The sequence below is a fragment of the Sander vitreus genome, chromosome 6, assembly GCF_031162955.1.
Source record: "Sander vitreus isolate 19-12246 chromosome 6, sanVit1, whole genome shotgun sequence".
In the NCBI taxonomy this organism is placed as follows: Eukaryota; Metazoa; Chordata; class Actinopteri; order Perciformes; family Percidae; genus Sander; species Sander vitreus.
The window spans coordinates 15,535,942-15,561,660 of NC_135860.1; positions in this window are offsets into that span (position 1 = coordinate 15,535,942).

Here is a 25,719-nt window from a genome sequence, read left to right on the forward strand (position 1 = left end):
AACGGGTCTGTTCTATTGAGGTGTTATCATTTTTAATAAGCAACAAGTCCTCCAACCCAAACAAAACACATAAAAGTGTTTCTAATCTGGCACCCCTTGGCAGGATGACACTGTTTGTCAGTTCCTTACAAATATTACAAAAATGATTTTTACAGACCTTTTCCCATCTGCCACCTCTATAGTTAAGGTTTGATTAAATTTAGCAACTTAAACTACTTGGTTAAATGTCCCATATTATGCTCATTTGCAGGTTCATACTTGTATTTTGGGTTTCTATTAGAACAGTTTATATGCTTTAATGTTCAAATACACATTATCTTTCTTATTCTGTATGTCTGAATAAACGTTTATTTACCCTCCGCCTAAAATTCTCCATTTTAGCGCTTGTCTCTTTAAGACCCCCTCCTGAAAAAGCACAGTCTGAGATAGCAGGCCCTATTTTAACGATCTGAAACGCAAGTATCAAATGCCAAACACAAGTAGCTTTGTGGGCGGATCTCGGGCACTGTTGCTATTATACCGACATGATAAATGACTCTTGCGCCCAACGCAAATCTAAAATGGGTCGGTCTGAAGTAGCTACATTACTCATAGGTGTGGTTTGGGCGTAACATGCAATAAACCAATCAGAGCGTTATCTCACATTCCTGTTAAAAGCAGGCGCGCTTGTTCCATGTCGGATTGCTATTATAATGGCGGATTTGCTAGGCGCACGCTCTTAATACATCCATGGGCGCACGGCAGGAGCGGTACACAGGAGACCGACGTTTGCTATAGATTTTTTTTTGTGTCAAAATGTAAATGAAGAAATGTCACAAAAACATACTTTCCGATGTTTTGGGCTCACTCTCACTGAATCACAAGGTTATGAATGCATGGTGATATTTTTGCAATTTTGCAAAGTCTAACATTAGACCGAGATTACCTCACTATAGCGATGCAGCTCTTCTGTCTCTCCTCTCCCGTGCTGCTGGGGCACATGCAGTTTAACATCAGAACTCCGGGCAATTTTGACGTTAATCTTGATCGCTATACGTATGTGAGTACTGTCGATAGCAAAAAAAACCGAGCCGAATCAGTGGTAGCAACACGGAGTTGCTGCAGCTAATGCCGAGAGCTCCCACTTAGCTAAAAAAACAGTTTTGGGGGCATAAGATAAAGAGTGCCTTTGTGCCTCTTAACAGACACAAAATGCAATTAAAATGGCTGTGCAACATGAACAGGGCCCTTACATGACAACAAGATGCGTTTTCAACTCAGACATTGTTTAAATTCACCATTAGCTGCTAGCTGCTGTCTGGGATGAGTGAGTGTGTTCAGCCAGGCTTCGGTAATAATCATCAAGCAGCAATTCTGTGTGTATTTGTAGCATATATATCCATTTCGTGTGCGATCCATCTGGCGTTGGTGAATAGGAGTCTCAGCAGTGGCGAACTGTGTTTTAGTTGCCTTAGCTGGGCTAACAGGCCTGACCGGCATCCTTCTACTTCCTCCCCGCCTTCCTCGCCTGCCCCTGCCAACAACAATACAAGGGCGCCCGCTGGTCTGGTGGATGTCCTCCAGAGGACAGTTCATGCTTTCGCGGTGAAATTTTGAAGTTTATTTCCCCCTCAAAAATAGGTAATTGAGCACTGTAGTGGTTATGATCATATCAATGACTATGTAACTACATGGAAACGGGCCAAATTATGTCTGTTCCTTGTAAAGTAACAGCGTTACAGAAGGCTAGCTGTAGTCTTGCGCTGAAGTCCTGTGGGACTTCAGTTGTAGCAGGAAAAGCTAAACAGCAGTGTGCAGATCGGAGCGTAGTGTGTGAATAGTGAAGAGCGGAGGTGTTCACAAGGGAAGAAGCTTGGAGTAACGTAACTATGGAGCTAAAGCTAGCCTTCAGTAACGCTATTAATGGCCCGTTTCCATGTAGTTACACAGTCACTGATATGATCATAACCACTACAATAAACTTCAAAATTTCGCCGCAAAAGCATGAACTGTCCTCTGGAGGACATCCACCAGACCAGCGGGTGCCCGTGGAAGGCGGGGAGGAAGTAGACAAAGGCACTCTTTATCTTATGCCCCCAAAACTGCCATTTTAGCTAAGTGTTAGCTCTCGGCATTAGCTGCAGCAGCTCCATGTTGCTACCACCGATTCGGCTTGTTTTTTTTTGCTATCGACAGTACTCACATACGTATAGCGATCAAGATTAACGTAAAAATTGCCCGGAGTTCTCCTTTAAGTCCTTTAATATTTCCTCATTTATGTCATCAACAGATCCATAATTCATGGAAATGTTGTGTAAAACAAGGTCATATTTTTCCTTGTATTTATGTATGGTTTGCAAAAATGGGAACTGCTGGGTCCGTGAGATGAGAGAAGCAAAGTGTATGCGCAGTGTGCACACTCTACATTACGGCCAAGCATGCGCCCCTTAAAATAGCATCTGAATAACGCACCACTGACTTTAGACTAGGTTTTTCCTGGTTTGTGGCGGAACTGTTTTCTGAAACTGCAAAATAGCACTAGGGAACGTTTGCGCCGGAACACGCCTCCTCTTTTTGCTGAACCGCCCCTGGGAGCACAAGTTCATTCCCTAATTTACCGACGTGAGTCTGTTGAGGGAAAAGTCTGCTGTGCGTCAGGTGCAAAATAGGAATGATACATGCGTCAGTGTACAAAGTCAATTGTGCTGGGTGCAAGATAGGGCCCAGCATGTGAAAAGCAGTCTCCAGTTTTGCATCATTTTAACAATGTCACACTTGGCTTCTGTGCACAGTGGTGGTGAACAAACAAACCTCCGGAGCTTAAGTACCAAGGGAAAGAAGTCAGAGGTTTGCTGTTTTTCCTATCGTAATGTAAGCAATGCAACAACAATGCATTCATTTAAAGTGGACCAATCTGTGGCATCTTCTGTCCATCTTCATTTCCTGTAGAGCATTAATTTAGGCCAAGGGTCTTCAACGTTTTTTAGGCCAAGGACCCCTTAGCTGAAAGAGAGACAGAGCAGGGACCCAGTGCATATTGAATAAAATGAAGTTGCATATTAAACTGGGCCTGCAAAAATGTGTAGGGTGGCCTAAAGCCTTTACACATTCATTTTTATGGTGCATACAATACTAAGGTATTTAAATAATAAATGTATGTATGTTTTTTTATTAGAAAACATGTAGAACAGTAAATCCTTAAGCTTATTGTAACTGTATCTGTGGATGGCTACCTTAGGGGCTAGCTTTTCTATGAGGCAGTAGCCCGTCATCAATGTTGTGTAAATTTAAAAACAAATCATAAATTGATTTGTCTTTGCTAATAATGTTGGACTTGTGTTTATAATATATATATATATTTTTTTTTTTTTATTATAAATTTATCTGAATGTATGTGTATATATATATATATATATATATATACATATACATTCAGATAGATTTATAAAAAAAAATTATTAAACAATAACTTGGGGCCCCCCTGCAATAACTCTAAGGACCCCCTAAGGGTCCCGGACCCCCTGTTGAAGATCTCTGATTTAGGGTTTGACACTGTCACTGTCCTTCATGAGAAACTCAGATTAAATTCAATTAATTTCAATTTAATAATATGTAACTGAATTGTTGCAGAACAGTTTGCATCAATAACCTACTTATACATATTAATCTGTAGTAGAGTCTTATTGTGATATGTTCCACAATATGCTCCTCTGTTCCCCTCACGGCTCTCTGCTCAGCGTTTAGGTTCACACTACTCACACACACTCACCCACACTACACGCTACTGTACATGCACAAACACAGGCATGAAAGCTCACAAGCAGAGACACTAATAAACACAGAACACACACACAAACACGCCAGCACTCACACAGTGGCAGAATGCAACTGGGAGGCTGCTCCCTTGCCTGGAGAGGGAGAAGCTTATTATGGAGCCTTATTGAAGGCTTCAAAGAGTTTAAATTAGGGTGGAGAGGAGGGATTAGGGGTAGAGCAAGCGAAAGAGGAGGGGAGAGGCAGAGGAAGAGTGGGTAAGTTAGAAGAAAGGAGGTAGATAGAAAGAGGGAGGAAGTGGAAGAAGAAAAGAGATACAAATAGAAAGGCAGGATAAGATGTGAGAAAGGGGAAGTTGGAGAGTGGAGGGATGGAGAGGGCATGGGGGAGGAGAGAGACAAATGGGATGAGGTGAGTCAAATAGTTTGCTGGCTCATGCTGATCTTACACTAGATGATGTTTTAAGTGATTTCAGAGTTTAGGGATTTCAGAGTGGGAGTCACATCACTCGCTAGGAGTAAAACTCAGTCACAGCAGTCACAACACAGTCTTCTCTCATAACGATTGTTCTCACAAAATCAAACACATGACACTTTAGGAAATGTGTGGCTGCAGGTGCAATGGATGAAACAGTCTGTGTTCATCTCATGTACAAAAACAACACATATAACCTTGACAGAACAAAGGCTGTACGCTGCAGTAGTCTTAGAAACAACCAAATGTGAATGTGATACAATAAACTAGCACTGTCAGTATCTATTGATATCACTTCAGGGTGTTTTTTTAGTTGATTTGATTTTTGTCCATGCCCTCAGGTAAATGATTGAATCTGCACATTACTGGTATTATCAATCACATACAGTATATGCTATTGTTGACATTTTCTCAGATGAAAACTCAAGATCTGGATGCTTGCGAAGTTAGCAAAAAAATTTCATAAAATACTCCAACTTGAAACAAAATTCATGATTAAAATGAACATGAATTTTATAAAACTTTAATGTGCTTAAAATATATAAATATCATTAAATAAATCAAATGACTAAAATGTGACAATACATGTTTTTGTCAAAATGAAAGACTTACTAAAACAGAACCAGGTACCAAGCTCAACACTGGACATACATATATTAAAAAAGACTAAATGTCCTTTAATGCATAGTTAAGTATTAATCTACGATATCAACCTGCAGGCTACAGCAAAACAGCTAACACTTGCTCAATACTGATAATTCACTGGACGCGGCATTGACTTTGTGTCTGTCTTTGTAACAACATAACACTGGGATAAATCACAGGTTGTGAATAGGAAGAAGTGAGGGCAGTAGAAGGGAGAGAAAGAAGAACTGTGAAGTGATGAAGATAAAGAGGGGAATGAGAAGAGAGGGGACAGAGAGTGAGTAGTGATGATTTGACCTAGAGGGATGGTAAAAAGGCTATAAAGGTTGCTAAACATGGATCACAGAAGAAAGACCAAGACAAGAGCAAGAACAGAGAAGAGAGGAGATCAGAGGAAAAGAAAAATGGAAAGAGGGGAAAGAACAAAAAAGGCATTAGAGAGCATGGGTGAGAAATATGGAGGGGAGAGGAGGAGGGGAGAGGGGGAATAGTGTGACTCAGAGCAACAGAGAAAGGCTGTCAAGGTCGCTAAACAAGCAGCAGAGAGAGGACCTAAAGGGATTGGCTGCAGTGAACAGCAGTGACCTGTTAGTCATGGTCAAACACACAAACACACAAACAAGGAAGAAAGGATCAAATACAAATGAATTTACTGACAAAACAGAGATGACAAAGATATAAAGAAAATGGCCAAACAGATGGAAAGGAAGAGGAGAAATAGAAAAAAAGGAAGATTTAAAATGTGGTTTGGCTGAACTTGATTTATGAGTGTATTTCACACAGCAGCAGCTAACCTCTTTAACGGTCCTTAACAATTTTCAGAAACAGTAAAAGATGCCACATAAATGCAGGAGGTAATTTACGTGTTTCCTTGAAATCTAGTCCACATCAACAGAAAATGACTAAAATTAAATTTAATGAGCTTATCTTTTTTCCCCTCCAAGCTAAACCAATTTGGGTCAATTCAGTTTGCCTGAGAATCTTGTTGTTTTTCGTAAATGTGCCACCAAAATACTGAACACCACTGGGATACATGGATGATACACGGACAGGCAGATAATAGACTCTCAGTATGATAAACTGTCTGTCTGTCAGCCAGGGAAGAGTTAAAAACAGAGGTGGATGGTGTGTGTGTCTGCTCTGTGATTGCCCTGGAGAGAACAACATGGCATAAAGCAGTCACCTGTGTGTGTGTGTGTGTGTGTGTGTGTGTGTGTGTGTGTGTGTGTGTGTGTGTGTGTGTGTGTGTGTGTGCGTGCGTGCGTGTGTGTGCGTGAAAGAGAGTGCCTTAGGGCATACAAAGGTAACACGGTAACAAAATATGCTACAGAGTTTGGATAATTTTACAAACACAGCTCAGATCTCAAAGTAACATGCCTGCATCTGACACACACACACACACACACACACACACACACACACACACACACACACACACACAGCAACTCTACACCATTTAAACAAACAAATGGTTAAAGTATGGTACTTCTACAGGAAATAGATGTTCCTGTTACCTGTGATTAGTTTCATTTTACTGTATGTCTCTTAACATAAAACACCAACCAGCAAATCGCTGAAGCCAATGATAAGTACTTTCACATGTTATTATTTGAAAGCACTTCATTTTAAAATAATAATTGGTCAATATTTATTTCATTGATGATAATGTTGCTTCATGTCTGTTGGATGTGTAAATAGGAAATTTGCTGACATGTTCTCCATATCACATTTATAAGGTTATAATATCTTAGTGGTGTCTTTACATCTTGTTCTGTTCCCACCAAGTGGCTAAAAAAAATCAATGAACAATGTTTTAAAAAACTTTTGGATTGTAGACCATTCACATCATTCCAGAGTCTATGATCTCAGTGCACTTACCGTAATATTATTTATCTTGGAAATTCTAATGTGTCAAATGACTCATTTTGCATTCCATTGTTGTGTAATTACTGTACATCTTTTGTTGAAAAGGGGATATTTAAACTTCCACTGCAGTATTCACAGTGATGCTATTTAATTCGACTCATACAGTACTTCCTGAAAACATGGTGATAATCACTACTCCCAGTCCAAGTTTATTGGAATACATTGTCCTTCTTTGATTTTTACACCCAAATGAGCTCCATTTCGTAACAGCACCAGCAGTTCTAAACCAGAAAATGGGCCCATAGCCTTGAAAAATGTGTTTTATTCCAGGCACTGTATGTCTAATTGATATATTTACACTAAAAAAGCAGTTGCCAATGTCTGCTGAATGTTTCATGTTGTGTCTTCTGTAGTCTGCTCTTTGAGGAATTGGCAGCACTATCAGCTTTCTTATCATTTTCCCGGTTGGAAGAATACATCAAATTGTTATGAAACAGGATTGGCACATAGCTCAGGGATGACCAGAAATAACAATCTGAGTTTGTAGAAGTAAAAAATCATAATGGAAATGGATTTATATGGATATATTTTTAACATATTTACGACAAATACCCCCATGGTTTTCCTTTTCATTCCCCATCTTTCTTTCTCTGTCTTTATTTCCATAAACATCCAAAAACTCACTCAAATACACACACACACACACACACACACACACACATTTCAGTGTAACTATCGGAAGCGTTATCTCTGCATTGCAGAGTATTAAACATTGATGTGTTGTTATTGTAACACTAGCAATCTGGATCATCCAGGCTGAATGACCCAAAATAAAAACACTTTGGTTTGTGACAATACGGATTCTCTGATAAACAACTGTTTTGTCTGCAGTGAACAATTAGAGCAAGCTTGTTGGGACCCATTTTGGGGCAAGATAATCTTTTCTTGGAAGTTATTGTTGTTTGAGAACCTTTTTTGGAAAGTGGTTTCTATTAGCAATAGTAAGCACTGTGAGATGCTCACAAAAAGCTGTGACTAGGACCAGAAGTTGAAGGTCCAAACTCTACTACTCACACTATCCCTTTACTGTAATTGATTCATCTTTCTGAAAATGTCTGTGCTCTTTCCCTCTGTCACTGATTGATCATCAGTCAGTGATGTTCCATGGTGGCACGGTGGTTCAGTGGCTAGCATTGTTGCCTCAAAGCAAGTTGGCACTGCAGAGTTCAACCCCTGGTCTGGGCAGGTCCTTTTTGTGTGGGTTTCCTCTGGGGGCTCTGGTTTCCTCCCACCATTAAGACGTACATGCTAGGTAACACCTGCCATTGCCCTTGATGTAGGTACTGGCGTCACAACCGGAGTTGGTCCTTGAGTGCCAGACTATGGCTGCCCACTGCTCCTAATTAGTTAGGATGGGTTAAATGCAAAGGAAGACATTTCACTGCACATTGTACTGTGTAGGATTGTGTATGTGACAAATAAAATTTTGATTTTTATTCTGTATACTGTACAATGTCCTCAGGAGTCATCAACTTCTCTGCTTCTTATTCTCAGCCCTGCCTGTTCCTACTGTTCCTAGATTGCATTCTGGCACTCTCTGGAGAACATCATTTAATCATCTGCAAACCACATGGGAAGAAAGTTAAAATAATTTTGTAAGGCAGTAGGTAATGTCTGTTTTTTCCTCTGCTACCACAATGTGCAATGTTTCCGATTACCCAGACACATGCATGACAAACAGTAATGTTTGCAAGTCACAAAAGGCTTAAGATTTACAATAGAGATTGTGGGGAGAGATAAGATATTAAAGAAAATGAAAGTGCCACTTCACCGATTTTACACATGAAGATCAGTTTACTCATCATTACGACTACTCAGTCTGTTAATACAGGTGTATAATGTCCTTTGTGGTTCTAGAGGGATTCCTTTAGTTTGTAAAAAAATATTTTACAGAAGACTGAGTTACAAACTGGGGGCATGGAGTTCGAAATACATGGATTTTTACCAGTCAGAGGGGGTTTAATGACAAATGCTATCGAGTTGCATTGTGGGAGATGTAGGATCCATAATTTTGGAAACTTTTGGACCCATAGTAGAGATGAAAACTAAGGATATCTCTCTCTTTTTAAAGATCCTGTTAAATTAGCCCTTCCTGGAAAACAGTGCATCTTCGGTGATGACATCATGCTGCACTCGTGGGTATAACTAAAATGTCTAATGGATAAAGCCTTCTCAAACTTTTCAACAATTCCGCTGTACTGCCCGAAATGTATCCCTCACGGTCCTATTTTAACAATAAATTAAGTTTAGCGACAGTTCAATCAGGAACACTCCCTTTACTCACTCATTCATCCTCATCTCTCTCTCTGTTTCGCCGACTTCTACTCTAAATTTTAACTCAGGTAGTCCAACCAGATCTTGCCTCGATCTCTCTTAGCCAATCATATCCTTGCTGTCAAACTTTAAAATCCGTTCTCCTCTCTGCTGCTGTCAGTTGTCATTTCAGTACGAACGGATGTGAGTCTGTGTACTCCTCCACCCCTTCACCTCCAGTCTTCATCATATCAGCGCCCAATCCTGCTCCCCATCCCATCATCCAGGTCTTCAGCAATTCTCTTTACCACCACCACCAGTGTCTAGACCCCAGGGGGAAATATCCTGAACTAATCATAGCATCACTAAACTAAACTAAATATACTTCCACGTCATGATTAAGTCTTATTGCCCAAGACTCTTCTCAAATTCTTTTGATCATGCACTTGGATAAAAATGCATTGTTCACTCCAAATTAAGTCTCTCCGACTGAAACAAATTCAGTCATTGCATTTCAGGCAGTGGTGGTCTAAAGGTTAGAGACGGAAGCTTCTGACCGGGAGATCGTCGGTTCAATCCCCAGACCGACAGGATAAAATCTGGGTGGGGAAAGTGAAAGAGCAACGCTTGTCCCTCCCTCATCACCACCACTGAGGTGCCCTTGAGCAAGGCCCTTAACCCCAACCGCTCTAGTGGAGCTGCTCAGTGGCCAACAGATCAGACTGTGGTTGTACTGGGCAGCTTCCAGGTATGAATGTGATCAGGGCATTCCTGCAAAAGAGAGGCTTCCTCTCAGTGAACCTTCCCTGAATAAATAAAGGTTAAATAATACATTTTCAAACACTGTTAAAATATATGACAAGCACTTTGTTTAAAGCATACTGACCCCATAAGGAAGCAATGACACTATTTCATGGGACTTTTAATCTGTCTCTTACAAGTCTCCTAACTTTATAGAAGTGCAACACTAAATCTCTGATGTATCCCTTTAGGTTTTCTTCCACAGGTGTCCTGGTGGCTCAGGGGAACCGCTGAGAAAAGGAACTCGACAGACAATCTCAAGTCAAAGAATATGTGTGAATGTCTCTCCATAGAGGAATTAAGGAATTACTGGCTTCCAGGGTGACTAATAGACAGACAGAAAGGTTGGTTTAATTCAGATGAGACTTGTGCCCTCTCTCTCTTCCTCTCAATGTGTATGTGTCAGCGGCTCAGTCAAGCAGAATAATTCAGTTCTCACTCTGCGGATAAAGACTTCCATCCCGCTTTACTCTGTCACAACATTTGTTCCACATTTAAATTAGACTGCTGCAATGGGATGATTGCATATAGATTCGAAGAGGGGGGAGAAGGAAAGGGGAGGGAAGGGAGTAAAGGAGGGAGAGATGTGGCAAAAAGAAGGAAAATGGGAGAGAAAACACAGCGGGGGAGAGGCGAGAGATGGTAGAAAGAGGAGGGAAGAGAGAAGACAAAAAGGAAGAGTACTACTTTTCCTTGCCAGAAACATTCAGTACAATCAACTGTTGTTTCACCGTAAGTCTGGTCCCCATGACAACTGTCCTGGATTCTAATGCATGCATCTCACACAACAACACACATCTATTATAAATAGGCTGGAAATCAGACGTGGCATGTGCAACTGCCTAAAACTATGCAAATGTACTCAGAAGTGCAACATACAGCACACTACTGCTATAATCTGTTGGTAGTTTAATAATTATTATATTTTATAAGAAGAAGAAGAAGAAGAAGAAGAAGAAGAAGACAAGCCTTTATTAATCCTGCAAGGGGAAATATAACCTGATCATATGTTTTGTAGGAATGTCCCAATCATCCCAAAGTTTTTTAGACCCTGATCTCAATCTGAGTTCTTTAATACTGGGTATCTGTTGATACCGAGTCAGATCTGATACTTTTATTTACTTAAATGTTGATTAAATATGTATCTGACACATTGAAATAACAGATGTAGCTACACCATAAATCTGGAGTAAAAGATAGCCTACAATATTTCCTTTGGAAATGTCGTGGAGTACAAGTATAAAGTACCATAAAATGAAAATGTAAGTAACTCAGGTAAAGGGAGTAGGGGGGAAGACTGCACTACGAATGTTAGTTTACATGCTAAATATCTATTTAATTAGTCAGCTGTAGCACTTAAAAACATACATGCTAATGTAAACATAGGTGCACAATGGTGTTATTCTTCTGTAGCATTGCTAATGTAACAGCCTGGAAATGCGAGATAGAAATGATCACTCAGACAATGATGTTTTCTCTCCGGTAGCTCCACCGAGAATTATTGTATTTAAAATAAATGCAAAAAGATATTTGAATGCACAATTACAACAATTACTCGCTTTCAGGTGAACATTAACATAAATGGTTCCAAATAGTAAAAACAAAAGCTTACATATACACTCTTAAATATACTTTAAATAACCAAAACATTATTTAAACATATCAATTTCTCTGTAAAGTCTCTTACTTCAAATGAACGGTTTCCAAAAATAGCAACACAATACACGGTCATTTTTACTACACACATCCATTTAACCTTTCAGGCTCTGTGTGCGCCAGTAGTTTAGAGTCTGTGCATACATACACCACGTGTACCTTTCATGTCCCACCTGTGCCAATCTGTAATGGCCGCTAGGAATCACTTTAGACTGGTAATGTTTCACTCAGCACTTAACATGAATATACAGCTTCTAACACATCTAAAACAAAACCAAAATGCACAAAGAATTTCGCTAACATATTTATTACAGTTTAAGCACATAAGCATTCATTTTCATACCTGGAAATGCGAGATAGAAATGATCGCTCAGACAACGATGTTTTCTCTCCGGTAGCTCCACCGAGAATGAGGCATCGCGCTGAGAGCTCCCGCTTCCGACCTTGCAGACATAACTAATCAATCAGGGATCAGTTTTCTCAAAAAGGTTAAACTAACAGATCACAGATCCGAAATCTTTAACAGGTAGCTACAGCCTACATATACAAATGTTCTCAAACATTATTTACTATGTTAAACATTTTAGAAACGTTTTTTACCTTGTTGAAACATTTTTTACCTCCTTGAAAGGACCAACAGTTTAACAAGCTTTTTGTGTCTTGATCTGCGTTTTCTGCAGGTGTCTCTGTCATACTTTTCTTTTGTTTGGATGCTGCTTTCTGCTGAATGTCCAAAGGTAAGTAATCACATGGTAATAAGTTTAATTGTAGGATTCTTGATCTTCCTCTGCCTTGTTCAGGTTTTGTTTCATAAACTGGGATGTTTTCTCCAACCTGCCGGATCACAATATGGATATTCTCTTCCCAGTGATTACGGAGCTTTCCAGTGCCTCCTCTTGGTGTCAGATTTCGAACAAGGACACTATCACCAGGATACAAGACTGATGTTCTCACTTTGCCATCATAGTGTATTTTACCTCTCTTTGTGGACTTCTTTACATTGTCTCATACTATGTTATTGGGTTCCTGCATTTCTCGTTTCCATTTCTCCATGTACGTTCGGTGATCTGTTTGTCCTGTTTCTGAAGTGAAACCAAATAGAAGGTCAACAGGTAACCTTGGGGATCTTCCGAATAACAGGAAGAAAGGAGAGAAACCTGTTACATCACATCGTGTAGTTATATGCGTAGATCAACTTATTCAAGGATTCTTTCCAGTTTGTCTTCTGTCTCTCAGTGAGTGTTCTTAACATCCGTGCTGGCAGTCCAAACTTTAGGGCAAAATCGTTGAATATTCGATCAGCTACTGTTTTGGCAGACTTGGAGGTGGTGGCGTAAGCCTGGGCAAAACGGGTGAAGTGGTCAACGATTACCAATATATATTCGTATCCGCCTTTACATTTGTCCAAGTGGAGAAAATCAATCGACGCAAGTTCAAAGGGTTGCGTTGTGATGATACTGGTAAGTGGTGCCCGTGTCTCTTTACATGGTGTATATTGTTTCAGACAGGTGCAAGTCCTTGCCACATAATGTTCAATTTCTTTTGAATATAATGTAAGGCCAGAAGAATCTGTCTCTAATCAATGATGTTGTTCGATCAATGCCTTGATGTCCCATCTCATCATGCAACTCTTTTAGTACTGTGGTCTTATACTGCTCAGGTAATACAAGCTGTATTTTGTTTGCGGTTCTTCTACGGAGAATACCATCTTCATCAATTTGAAGTCTTTCCCACTCACGTAGCAGACACTTGCTATGCATACTGAGGGCTTTAAATTCTTGTCCTGATGGTTTTTTGTCTTCCAATTTGCACCGCAATAGTGGAGCAATGTCTTTGTCATCTTGTTGTGCTTGTTTGATCTCAGCAATTGACAATGTTTTTTGTGTGTCTGCATTAGTTTTTGAACATTGCAGAGAGGTAAGCACTGAACAAACCCATGGTGAACTGGAGTCTTGAGTCTCAACAGTTTGGGTTGTCGCTGCTATGCAATCTGATGTAAGCTCTTCTACACATTGTTCCATCATCCCCTCACCTTCGAAAGGCATTCTTGACAGGCTATCGGCATCCACATTTTCTTTGCCAGGACAATACCTGATGGTAAAATGGAAGTCTGCTAGCTCTGCTACCCATCTACATCCAGTTGCGTTGAGTTTAGCACTTCACAGGACAATTGTAAGTGCATTGTTATCGGTAAACATAGTGAAAATTGGTGCGTAGTACAGATAATTATTGCTCATAGCTCTCCTACGTTGCTTGGCTTCTTATCTTTCAAAGCTCTCACAGCAATAGTGTCAGTTGGGTCAATTTGACTCCAATCCTTCCTAGATAGCGGACCTTACGTCTGAATAATTCACATTTGCTGGGCTTTAATTTGACTCCGTTTCTCCTCAATAACTGGAGCACTTTTCTGACGTGACTGACGTGGTCGTCGAACGATCGACTGTACACTAGCGTATCATCCAGGTAAGGGACGCAGATGTTGTCACGCGCTTCCTCCAGACACTCCTCCATACAGTGTTGGAAGGCTGCTGGTGCATTCATTAGCCCGAATGGGATTCTTATCCATTCGTATAGGCCCCATGGAGTCACAAATGCAGTCAAAGGCCTACTGTCTTCATCCATAAAACCTTGACGGTAGGCCGTTCCTTGGTCTAATAAGGAAAACCATGAGTGGCCACCAAGATTGTCAAGGATATCCTGCACTCGAGGAATCGGTTATCTATCAGGATGAGTCTTCTTGTTTAATTCCCTGTAGTCGATGCAAAGACGTAGGCTTCCATCGTTTTTCCTTACACAGACAATTGGTGAAGCATAAGGTGAGTTTTCTTTACCCAACCTTGTGCAATGAGATTGTGTAGGTAATCTTTCATCTCTTTGTACAGGGGCTTCGGTACTGACAGGTAAGTGCGTGCTACTGGATCCATGTCTTTCAATGAGATACTTAATTTCAGTTTCTCTATTTGTCCGATGTCATCATCTGACTTGGAAAAACATGAGCACTCTTCTCAAAGCATGTTCTGCACCACTTCTCTCTCTGGTTCAGTCAGATGGCTTAGGTCGATTGGTGGATCCCATAAGCTCTCAGTAACTTGTTCGGTATCTGCATTCACTTGACACACTGAGACTGGGGGGGAATTATCAGGTTTCTCCAAAATGGTGGCTGGATAAACCGCTTGGACCTGCTGTACTGTGCCCACAACAGTTTTTCCTGATAACTCAATATCGTGATCAGTGGGATTTTGCACATCAAAAACAATGTAAGGTGAAACACCTCTTCTGATCGTCACCAAAGTCTCACAAAATTCGAGGCCTTCAGCCCATTGTGGGTTAAGGTCAGGCTCAAAGAGAAGTGTAGTGTCACTCAGACAACGATGTTTTCTCTCCGTTAGCTACACCGAGAATGAGGGATCGCGCTGAGAGCTCCTGCTTCCGACCTTGCAGACATAACTAATCAATCACGGATCATTTTTCTCAAAAAGGTTAAACTAACAGATCACAGATCCGAAATCTTTAACAGGTAGCTACAGCCTACATATACAAATACTCAGTATTTACTATGTTAAACATTTTAGAAAAGTTTTTTACCTTCTTGAAACATTTTTTACCTCCTTGAAAGGACCAACAGTTTAACAAGCTTTTTGTGTTTACATTTACTTTTATGAATTTACTTTACTATGATCTCTTTGATCTTTGACTCAACAATTTCAAAATTGTGTATCAAATCACTCTATTACACTAACGATATTTTTGCCTGTCCCTTGGCTTGTTACTGTAGCTACACTTACCAGCGTGTCGTTTGTTGACATTGTGTGTCAGTGCCCCTGCCAGCCTCAGATGTCAATCAAAACACATTGACCAGCCTGCTAACTCAGATAATTGGAGGCTAAAGGACCTTATTTAACAATAAATGTATTACTGACAAATTATTTTAGTTTTTACTGAAAAAGGGGATGACTTTTGTGATTTCGATAACATGCCATTCATAAAACACAATGGCTATTGCACCCATTTCAGGGTTTTACCAACCAACCAGATCAATATAATAGCATAAGGCTAATACATTTAAACAAATGATGGCTCATTATCAAAGTGGCTGTTAAAGGAAACAAACTTGACAGACTAACTCACTGCTAGTGTTAATTTCCAGGCCTGTCTGGGCCCCAAATTAAATTGACCAGTTTTTATAAGGAATAGGGTTGGGTACCGAAACGCGTTGCCAACAGGGCACCGGTTCCGACGTGAACGGTAGTAACGAGACCGAATAAGAATGAAAATTTCGGTGGCTCATTTTGGTGCCTGACTTTTTTTTCAGAAGCATTGCTGCACGGGACGCTACATTACCATTAGCTAGTAGCTGGATTAAACACAATGGTTAAAATGCTGACAGCTTACGTTAAGCGGTGTAAAGTGTGACTGTATTTCCCTGTAGAGCACATGTGTCAAACTCAAGGCCCGCGGGCCAAATCTGGCCCCTCGCAAATTCTGATCCAGCCCGCATATCAATTTAGGTTCACAATCAATTTTGGCCCATTCTAGTTGTGCGCCAAACCAAAAACATGGGAAACTGTTTTTCAACTTGCAATTACGTAACACTCAAAGCAGAATTTGGCAAATGTGCCGACGTTGAGACTCAGAAATTCCCACAGAACCAGAGAGTTTGCATATTCAGGCTGTGAAAGAGCTTGTTGTGAGTCGGCTGTGTGCTAGCCTACTTAGAAAATGTAATCATTGTTTTGCTTCATTTGCTAAATTCTAGGATGGCTTTGGAACTTTTTTGCTCACTTTTTCAGGGATTTATGTCGACCAAACTGTAAGTGAGAAGACTATATGAGACATGCAATAATTGAGTCAAAGATATTTTACTTTTTCGATGAAATAAAAGCATGTCAATAAACTCTACATGTCTGGCCCTTGATGTGATTCTCTTTTTCCAGTGTGGCCCTTAGTGAAATTGAGTTTGACACCCCTGCTGTAGAGGATTCCAACACCGGGACGTAACAGTCCGCAGCTACTGTTGTCAGAAAAAAAACACAGACGGTGTGTTTACTTGAAACTCGCCAGCCTTGTGGTGCATTCAAAGTTATTGTAAAATACCCTTTTCCCATTTGGTGCTTGTTTTTGTCGTTTACTGGTGAAATAAGTCATTATTGTTATTACATTATTAATCAATCATTTAATTTTGACAATATGGCCTTAGCAATAAACAAGTCGTTCTTTAATGTCGCCAACTGACGTTTTGTGCAGCTTTTTTAATATTGTATATTATATACATTATAAATATATTATATATATTTCGGTTCAGGCACTGGTTCAGGCACCGTTTAGGCACCGTTTTAAAAGTATCGTTTTAGCACCGGTATCGGAAAAAACCCAAACGATACCCAGTCCTAATAAGGAACTTGTTAAATTCTTTAAAAAAGCTTTTAAAGCATATGTGACATACTCTAAATGCCACTAAAACTAACAGGCTACTATTTAAATGTGGTTTACTTTGGGTGTGAGCTACAGCAAGTGGATATATTGATGTTAAGTCTTAAAAGCTCCAGATAAATGTATTCTTGTATCAGGAGAAGCAAAAAGTGAACGCTTCCTGTTTTCACTGTTGAATGTATTTTCAATAAATACATTAGAAAGCTATTCACTGTTCATTCCAGAGCCAGAAGCAACATGTGTGTGATGTTCTGAGTGTGAGTAAGCGGATGCATGAAGATTTATGTTATGTGTGTGTGTGTGTGTGTGTGTGTGTGTATGTGTGTGTGTGTGTGTGTGTGTGTGTGTGTGTGTGTGTGTGTGTGTGTGTGTGTGTGTGTGTGTGTGTTTTGTACAGAGTGTAGGTGTCTGTCATATCAAGCAAGGAAACCTTTGCCTGAGCGTGATCTCCCCATATCTGTGTGTCTCTGTCTCTCCCACACTTCCTCTGTTTCTCTCCCTCTCTCCCTCTCTAACCGATGGTGACAGTTGTGCTTTTTAAAGCAGAGTGGATCAGAATGCAGGCGGAGCGGCTGTTAATTATGGATGGCCTGTTTATCCTCCCAGGAGCACCCAGGGAGGGAAACATCTATTCTAACTTCGCTAACCGTGATAATATGACAGTCCAGAGTCCACATACAGTACTGATTCTGCTAGCTAACAACTCAAAGTAACAGCCCCGCTTGTCTCGCATAGGCAGACCTCTCCACACTTCATTTTAGCGCTGTGCAGCATAGCCCTGCTAACCTCTTCTCAACGTACACAGACCAAACACAACACTAAGTCATCTGGAGTACTGAAGCCACTCAGTAACTAACATGTATAATCAAAATCAAACAACCATTGAATTAACATAGAAACAACACTTATGCTGTCACAACATCAACCTGATTCTACAGTAGTTCAACATTTTCTGCTCTCTGCCTTTCCCTGATCCCTAATTGAATATGTTTCAATCATTTTTCCAATTTTTCCAGTTTGTATGTAGTATGCATAATGAAGAACCAGGAAACACATTACAGAAACTTCTTAACTTGCAGATCCTACCTTAAATGTTTGGTAACCATGGTAAATAGGGTTGGGACATAATTTAGAAAAAAAAAACATTACTACAGATTAACAGTTCCTAAGTCAATGGTCCTATCCTAAGTTAAGATAGGAAAAGTGTATTACACAAACATCCTTACCCTTAACCTCCCCAAAATCTTAAATTAACTCTCCACACTTTAGGATAACCGTTGAGCTGTCCTAACTCTTTGTTCTGCTAAGTTCGTGGCTCACACGACCGACTGCTGAATGGCGCTCACAACAGAGAGCTACGTGACAAATTCCACTATATCGATGAGGAATGTTGTTTATGCGTAGGAATATGTTGAGATAATGTAGTGCCAAAGGAAAGGGCTGGTGAAAGGTAAAGCGGTGAATTTATTTTTTTAGGTGACTAAAGTAGGCTACATTTTGCTGCTGACCCTGTCCACAGCAGCTTCTGTGTCATTTTCCAGTCTTCTTCTCCAAACTGGCCGTATGCTTACTGTACCACCATTTACTGTAGGTAATACCCTTAATGTCAATAAGTACCTTAAACAACCCCACATAAAAAACAAATGAATGACATTAAACTGATAGTTGAATGTCATTCCATTACGCACCTCAGCAGCAGGTGTAGAGTTCAATAGTATTTTATTCAATCCAAATCCTTTTGGAAGCAGCCAAATGCTGATTGGGAGGCATGGAGCACAGTAACTAGACAATATAGTTTTAGTTTGGCCTATGGGCAAGGAACTTATAAAATAAAATGTTAATGTTTGTCATTTTACTTGACAGTCAGTGCCGGCTAAAATCGCGAAGCTTGTTACGTGTTTTGTATATCTTTGCTGACAAAAAAGTAAGGAGAGATGAATGATTCACTAAAAGAACCCAACCCTAATCAGCAATACTATGAGAGATCATTGTTTCCCATACATAGGTTATACTTGGGCGCCCCGCCGAGGTAGCTTGATACCTGCCCAGGTAGATTAAATCTGAATTACTCCTTTTTCTAATCAACAATGTAATTTTATTGCACACAGACCAGCGGCCTCGACCCCCCCCCCCCCGGCTCGTGAAGTCACGCGCCGCATGCATGTCAACAATCCACTTCAGGCCAGGCTCAGAGCCAGTCTTACGTTAGTAGCACATTAGTATTAGGGCATGTTGCTTGTGATGTTGTGGCTTCCCGTGGGATTAACTGTACTGAAAAACCGTAAAAACGCAGCGGCCACACCGCTGTGAATGCTCCCCGAACGTCATTTACACAGTCTCCGCGAAAGTGTCTTTGCTTGAGCTGATTTATATTTGGAGTTAACTGGAGGTAACCAGATACATATATACACAACATCTTGTATTTTACACCAAGGTAATTTTGAACTGTGATATACACTGCAGCTATTTTTTCAGTGCACATCTGTTTCACTGGTCTGCAATTTAAACTGCATACATTTTATTGGTTTTCCTTGCTGGGTAAGAGTGATATTACCATTGCAGGACTTGTAGATTCAGAAGTAGTTGTAAGATTTCATTGGCAATTACATTTCTTTCCACATTATTTGAAAAAAATGCTCCCTGCTGGCAAAGTTTACTCTGTTTAAGTTGTTTTTTTGTGGATACATTTAGCACACTGAAAACATCCAACTTTCCAATGATGAAGATGCGGCATCCCGAGGGGTACAAATTGCAGTCAGTGTTGTGAATGCAGACAAATTAGCAGTTACAGTTAGAGCCTGCTTGACTTTATATACAGTAGCTGTCTCGCTGTATCTGTAAAATGTACTTGTGATTTAGCTGAGGTTCTGAATACCAGCCTGCGTAAACACACTTTTTCAACGTGTTGTGTCAAACTGAAAAGTGTTGCTTGAGGGTTTTAGATGAATGTGTTTCTCTGAGTGTGCCTATCTCATCCTCAAAGCCCCAAAACCAATCAGTCAGTCCTCTGTTGACTGATGCTCATTTAGCTCTTTTCTGATTGGTTATGAAGGCAAGAAAAGAGCTAGAATTTGTCCCAGTGGGAGGTTGGGAATTGGAGTTTTGAAGTTCTTTATGTGTTTCTCTTAATTTCCTCAAACTCTTTAATGTTTGTCTATATTTAATGTGTGTGTGTGTGTGTGTGTGTGTGTGTGTGTGTGTGTGTGTGTGTGTGTGTGTGTGTGTGTGTGTGTTAATTCCTCTAAGTGCAGTCGACTGAGTAAGGCTGTGTAATCAAGAGTGTTTGTATGAAAGCTTGTGTGTGTATATAGGGACATTTTAATTAGCTAAAGCTGCCAGACATTGTGGCAATATGTGGTCGACAGAAAACCAGATGTTTATTGTTTTTAATAGTCTAACGAGGGTGATCTCTGCTAGTGCTGCATAGTGGAAAGTGTTGCCTACTGTGTCTTCAGTCAGAGCCAGAGAAAAGTAAAAGTATTATAGTAGTATATGAAGACATACTGATTGATGTATCATCACTATATATCACTCTTTAGTAACATTAATTGTTGATTATTGCTGTGTGACACTGCAACAACACCATCCAACATGTCTTCCTGCTCAACCTCACATATCTATTTTTTCAAGAAAATCTGTATTTTGAGTGTATTTGGGTAACTTGAGTTACTTGGCAAATTTGGATAATTCTCACTGCACATCATAGCACAATGAGGGGATCATGCTGTATATAGAGATTAAAATCTCAACGGTGTGACTGGCATTGATCAGCATAAATGTTTAGGAACACAATACTAATATACTATACTATAACACTAAATAAATAAGTAAACTGGCCTATTGGCTTTTTATCTCTGTGTGCCTTTAGGTGGATACATAAGGGTTAAGGTGAGTTATATATCTGTCGAGATGAGAATAGCAGCCATAGCAAAGCAAAACAACAATATTCACAAAAAGGGGATGAGAAACAAAAGACCAGCAACACACACAGCTGAAGGTTTGAAGGACTAACAATACATTTGCTTCCCTGACGTGGAAATAATATAAACGGCACACTGCAGCTGCAAGTGAGGAAAAACAGTCACTATTAGGTATAAAGGAATACAATTTTAAACTGAACACAATTCTACTTTTAATTGTGTCAATGATTTTGTTTACTAAATTCACCATGGCAATGGGAAAAGCTTGTCACTGCAGCTGAGTAACATCCAGTGTCGATTGACAGAAAGTGAGGAACAGACAGGAGTGGGTCTGCAGGGAGTTGATTCATGGCTGCAATACTGAAACAAGACTATACTCCAACATTTCAGTTGTGCACTTTCATAAAGTCGGGGGACTTGCGAGAGAAAGACAGCAATATTTAATATTTATTTTATCAATGCAGCAGGGGCTGAGATATCCGGACTGAAATCTCTAATATGGGTCAAGCACTAAAAACACTGGGTCCTACATTTCCCACAGTGCTGCTCATGAGCATATTTTATTAGACCTTCTTTGACTGTGAAATGCCTGTCTTGCAAACTCCAAACTAATTTGTTTAACTGAGGATTTTTGTTCAAAATCTATAGTCTTCAAACCAAAGCTGAGAACGTAACTCATAAGTTTCAGGTTAAGTGAAACTCCTGGTGACTAGGAAATTGAAAATTGATCGAGTGCCCTTTAAATCCCCAAGAACAAACTATACGTATATTTGTATTCGTCACATAGATAATTCTAGCAGGTATGACTTATATCTTAGGGTGGATTAAGATACCTGCATTTTATCAAGGTGATGCAAAGTAAATGTGTAGCATTAACTTAATTTTCACTCTGAATCGCTCTGTCCAGTCTCAGCATCTTTTCTTTTGCCATCTTTTTCTCTGTTCATTTTTGCCTCAATCTGTCTCTCCAGATTTCTCCAGTTAACAAACTCTTTAGGGATAAACCGATACCACTTTTTTTCAGACCAAGTACAATTAATTACATTTGGGTACTTGCCGATACAGAGTACCAGCATGAGTACTTAATGATACCATTACAGTTCTAACAATTACTTTGAAAACATGCATTATTTGCACCTGAATGCATCATGACTTTACAAACTTTACCTAAATGCACCATAAAGTCCCATCGGGCTAGTGTTGGGTTGACTTTCGGTTTCACCGGTCCAGTCCAGTGGACGAGGAAAACCGGGTTGATTTTATGCTAACCAGTTAAACCGGCATTTGTCACTATGACACCTTTTGGCAAATTATAACGTAGCCTACATTAGCAACCTGTGCCGCCGGCGCTAAATCTAACTTGTATTGCAAGCAGTGTTGGGCGTTACTAGTGTAACTACTTCTCCCAGTTTCTTAATTTAACCAGTAACCTACGCTACACTGTGTCTTTAGCTACAGACTGTTGCACGTGCCGGACTGGAACTCCTGGTGTTTGAACCCTTTCAAGTGAAATACAGCCACACTTTAACCGTGTTTAAGCACGTGTATTAGCCAACGGTAGGTCAACGTTACCTGCTGCCAAGTGTAGTGGTAACTAGCGTCACAATCAGTGATGCATGAAGTGGTGCGGTGGTATCGGAGTAGTTTTACGAGTATGAGTACATGAGCACAGCATCGGACCCGATACCCGATACTGGTATAGGAATCTGTGCTTTCCTAAAACTGTCTTTGATTCATGAAGAGAGATTTGCTGTATTAATCCGGTTTGACACAGCTTAAAATCACACATTTTATGTGATTTTGATATGATTATGTTGTTCTTCTTTTTACCAGCCAACTATTCACACACACACACACACACACACACACACACACACACACACACACACACACACACACCTTTAGGACCAGAAGAGACCAGGAAGTGCCCACAGGCGCAGGCCAATCAGAGTCCAGCACACAGCAAAAAAATCCCCCTAGGCCTGCCCACCACAAAAGTGCACATACTGGCTCATGCTTGTACGAGAACACACACACACACACACACACACACACACACACACACACACACACACACACACACACACACACACACACACACACACACACACACACACACACACACTCTCCTTTAGGTTGGGTTGCCATAGTGCCTAGGGAGTAACACCAGTACAGAGAGGACACTGGGAAGGACTGCAAACACACATGCAACCACATACAAGTGCACACACACGCAGGCTCTCACACGCAGGCTCACACACACACACACACACACACACACACACAAACAAACACACACGTACAAAGGGGAGCAGGATAAAAATACTGTGCTGACAAGTCAATTAATCAGATGTGAAGGTGCCGAGCAGAACAATCCCTTACAAGGCTGGAGTTCAAAAACAGAATGTGTGGTTATGTGTGTGTGTGTGTGTGTGTGTGTGTGTGTGTGTGTGTGTGTGTGTGTGTGTGTGTGTGTGTGTGTGTGTGTGAGATATTGAAGTTTCTGTGCTTAATCACCTGTGTCATAAGCTGTTGATCAGAACATTGTAAAGAAATAAGTTTAAACGGCTTCATTCTTGTTGTGTTGGGTGAGAGCTGCACTATTTTTGACTCTATGTTTCACTCTATTTTGGTCCCAGTTTATGTTCTGATATGAAAATATCACTATATGTTTTCTATATTTTTCAACACAGTAGGTGTGTAATTAAAAAATATTGATTAAATATGCGCATAATAAAAGGGGGTGTGGGCTCTTTAACGATTAACAGTCATTACATAAGACGTGAAAACCATCTGCCTGTCTTTTGAATATCTATAGCTACTATCCAATTAAGAAGTATAATCCTAAACTGCACAGGCAAGAACCATCAAAATTACATTTATAAGTTCTGTCAAGAGGAAAACATTTAACAAATGAATTCTGTGATGTAAAGATTGCAGAAAGTTGTTTTTCTGTAGTCAGTCTAGTCTGTGTTCGTTAAAATGAACTAAATAAATCAAACCAAAGTCTGTCACTGTCTTTATGAGCCAGTATACAGTTCTCTTCTTCAAACTACTCTACTGTCTGTGTCTATATCAGGAGACATAATTACTGCAAATGTGTGTTAGAGAAGGTTGTACCACTGTTTATGGAGGTATAAATACTAGTGTTTTATGGTTTGTAAAGCACATTTTGACAAGCTACTACGTACTGGTCCAATTATTTAATAATATTATTTACACATCAATAACCAAGATATTAAAAATAACTTGAAAAATGGGGGGAGGGGCCCTGTTGGAGCCTGCAAAACACATGTAGTTAGAAATCCTATGAGATAAGTTATCATTTCATGATGTTAGAGACAGCAAGCTGGGCTGACAACTGCTGAGAGAGGACGTTTCTTCAATGTAATAATAAAGTGTATAAAATAAAGTGTAGGAACCTTAAAAAATATATAGTTGTTGAACTACTAACTAGTAGCTGACATTAATTTTAGTTATTTTTGGCTTCTACCAAAGCAAACATGATTTGACTATTTTTCAAATGTGAAGCCCCCAACTGCATCAAGATGCCATAGTTAGAAATTCTGATTCTACAGGTAGGCCAATAACTTTGTGTAGTAAAACTGTGTTAATAAAAATGGACTTCATTAATCATCAATGGCCAGTCGGTACTGTCAGCACCACTCAAGTGTGTTGACTTTGGCTTGAAATCAACAGTGTGACTGACTGACTGACTGACATCTCCTGAGTGGTGCTGAAAGCAGTCAATCAGCAGTGGGTACTGCAGTAATGACAGGGATGTGTGCACTCCCTCAGGAAGAGCTGTCAGGTCAATGGATCACTGCCACTCTGAGACACGCAGGCATGCACACACACACACACACACGCACGCACACGCACACACACACACACACACACACACACACACACACACTCTAAGTGAAACAATACATCCGCTTATAAAATATGCTGCCATTTTGCCTGTGCACACAGAGTACTCTCAAACTCTCAAACATGCAAACAATTCAGTGTTGACTGACTCTCGTGCTGTTTCTGTCCTGTTATTCATTATGGATTGTTCCCAGAGGATTGACATGTATGCACAAATACAAACACTTTTTAAGTACTTTATGTGCATGCACTGAATTGGAATATAGCTGACACTGTAGTTAAATAATAGTAGTTCAAAGTTGAGGATATCTGAGGATACAAAAAGTATTATCTGTACCACAATTGCAGAGAATTAACTGAATTTTGCTGGTTGGTGGATGCTTCCTAATCCTGTTTGTTCCAGGATATTTCATCGGGCTTGTGTCTCAGGCTGAGCAACTACATTCTCTCAGTTTAGGGCCCCACACGACAAGAGCACTAATATGTTTTAAATTGGCCTGAGCCCTGGGGTAAGAAACTACATTCACTCTGTTTGGGTTCCTGTGTGATGGAAAAACTATTATATTATAACGGACCTGTATCACAGACTTATTTTCTCATCAGAGGTGAGGAGTGAACAGTTTTTCAGGCAACGTCTGTGTCTACATTTAACAGTAGGATTTATTGTCAGATACAGGGCCTTTTTCCAACATATCACAACAAAGAAATAACATACAGGGAAATCTCCTTGTCAAGGCAAAGAATAATACTTTAATACCACCAGTTAAACTCGATGCAACCTTTTAAGTACAGAATGCTGCCATGTTCATATATTTGCCCCAAATTTAAATTGGCTATCTACAGTAGGTACTGGATATTTATACCCCTCATTATAGACCTTTGATTGAAAGCAACACGTTGACAACTTCTGTCTGGATTTATTGAAAAGCATTCTAAATAATTGGACTAAAGTAGTGGGACACTAAGAGAAAAAGCTACACCAAAAATA